The 2655-nt window shown below is 43.9% G+C and overlaps 1 pseudogene; it reads right to left on the minus strand.

Moving 5' to 3' along the window:
- LOC109524799 (protein Tob1-like) overlaps positions 1-2655 on the minus strand; it is a 5181-nt pseudogene that overhangs the window by 1395 nt on the left and 1131 nt on the right.

A 2655-nucleotide genomic window follows, 5' to 3' on the forward strand; every position in this document is an offset into this window, starting at 1 on the left:
AGCGGCTGACGGCGGCCGACTGCCCAAAAGGAGGCGACGGCGAGCTGGACTCGGACGATTGGCCGACGGGTTCTGCGATTGGCATAAAGACCTGGGCCTCGGGATTAAAACTGTTCTTGATCTCCTTGTCTAGCTCGGAGCCGTTCTCTCCGTTATCATCCACGTAGAGCACCTTGACCGCTCCCTTCTCGCCGATCTGGTAGGAGACCTCGAACGGGTCAATCCACACGCTGAGGTCCTGAGGGAGGTTATTGCGGACATCTTCGATGGCCAGCCCGCTCTCTTTAGCCGCCTGCTCCACCACGGGGTCCACCTTCTCCCCTACGTGGATACAGCGGAACCCCGAACCTTTGTATGGCTTATCCGGGTACCAGTGGCCTTCATACTTTTTCCTCAGCAGGCTCTCCAGCTCCTCGCCGAAGATATTCACACGTCGTCGGGGGAGTTTGTTGTATAAATAGGAAATAATAAAGTTGAGTGCTACTTGAATTTCAAGCTGCATAGCTGCTTCGATGGAGATGAGATTTTCGTCTCGGCTGTTTGTTTCCCCCCCAACGGCACCAGAACAGAAAACAATTTTTAAATCTTCAAGGCAACAGTGACCGGAGTGATGGAAATGCTGATGGATGGAGTTCTTGTGGATCAAATGAATATCCTTCCTGAAACGTGGCTGGGTTCTGGATCCTGAAAGACAAGAAAGTTCACTTTAGTACCTCTGCGTTATGTCAACCCGTTTACATTTGCTGAACTAAAAATGTTTGTTGACATCCATTCTGATATCATCTTTCAAAATACCATTGACATACCGCAATTTTATATGGCAGCTAAGGTGAATATGACGAGATTTAGCTGAGCCTTTTGCAAACATTTTAAAGTAATAAAATAGTTACAAATTTATGTATTTTTTGCTTTGTCGAAGCTTTTGTTATGGAAATACACCTTCCTCTAGAAACGCATGTGTAAATGCTGGTGACCAGTCAACAGTGTAGCCTCACCCAATGACAAATGAGACAGGCTCCAACTGCAAATCATAACTATTGCAAACACGCGCTATAGAAAACATGGACATGTCCAAAAGCTCACCAAATTTTGCGACAATGTTGATCCTGACTTAAAAAAACAAAAAACAGACTTATTAAGGGTCCTAAACGGGCGATGTTAAATTATGAAATTGCTTGCTTACGCCATTTAATATAGGCAGAGCATAGAATCATAGCCTCTCACTCAGTAGCACCCCCTGGAGAGTTCGAACATAAATAAGCTGAGGATAAATTCGGTGCCCATGTCTTTCATGCCAAGACATGCATAAAAGTCTCAAGGACCGTGCCTGAAATTGAAACAAAATTTGGCCAGTTGGGTTTGAAGTTTCCATTTTGGGTCAGTTCACTTGCTCCTACTTTGACAAAGGCCATTCATCCATTTTCTTGCCACGTTCGGGGTGACAAGGAGCGAGTGCCTATCCCAGCTGACTCCAGGCCAAAAGCAAACTACACCGCAGATTTCCCAATCAATCAATCCCAGGACAACTGTGTCAAATGGGTAACACTAAAAAGTGTTGCCATTTTATCCATAAAGTCTACTTGTGTCTGAGTTCGATGATCCCTTCAAGAATTGGTCATGAAATCTTTCAAAATACCATTGACATACCGCAATTTATTTTATATGGCAGCTAAGGTGAATATGACGAGATTTAGCTGAGCCTTTTGCAAACATTTTAAAGAAATAAAATAGTTACAAATGTATGTATTTTTTGCTTTCTCGAAGCTTTTGTTTATGGAACTACACCTTCCTGTAGAAACGCATGTGTAAATGCTGGTGACCAGTCGACAGTCTAGTCGCACCCAGTGACAAATGGGACAGGCTCCAACTGCAAATCATAACTCTATTGGAAACACGCGCTATAGAAAACATGGACATGTCCAAAAGCTCACCAAATTTTGCTACAATGTTGATCCTGACTTAAAAAAAAACAAAAAACTGACTTATTAAGGGTCCTAAACAGTACCAGGCGGGCGATGTTAAATTATGAAATTGCTTGCTTACGCCATTTAATATAGGCAGAGCATAGAATCATAGCCTCTCACTCAGTAGCACCCCCTGGAGAGTTCGAACATAAATAAGCTGAGGATAAATTCGGTGCCCATGTCTTTCATGCCAAGACATGCATAAAAGTCTCCCATTTGATATAGACAGAGCATAGAATCACAGCCTCTCACTCAGTAGCGCCCCCTGGAGAGTTCGAACATAAATAAGCTGAGGATAAATTCGGTGCCCATGTCTTTCATGCCAAGACATGCATAAAAGTCTCAAGGACCGTGCCTGAAATTGAAACAAAATTTGGCCAGTTGGGTTTGAAGTTTCCATTTTGGGTCAGTTCACCTGCTCCTACTTTGGCAAAGGCCATTCATCCATTTTCTTACCACGTTCGGGGTCACAAGGAGCTGGTGCCTATCCCAGCTGACTTCAGACCAAAAGCAAACGACACCGCAGATTTCCCAATCAATCAATCCCAGGACAACTGTGTCAAATGGGTAACACTAAAAAAAGTGTAGCCATTTCATCCATACAGTCTACTTGTTTCTGAGTTCGATGATCCCTTCAAGAATTGGTCATGAGAATGCCTCCCCCATTTAATGTCGGTACAAGGCGGGGGGG

This window comes from Hippocampus comes, unplaced genomic scaffold, assembly GCF_001891065.2.
Source record: "Hippocampus comes isolate QL1 unplaced genomic scaffold, H_comes_QL1_v1.1 scaffold120, whole genome shotgun sequence".
Taxonomy (NCBI): Eukaryota; Metazoa; Chordata; class Actinopteri; order Syngnathiformes; family Syngnathidae; genus Hippocampus; species Hippocampus comes.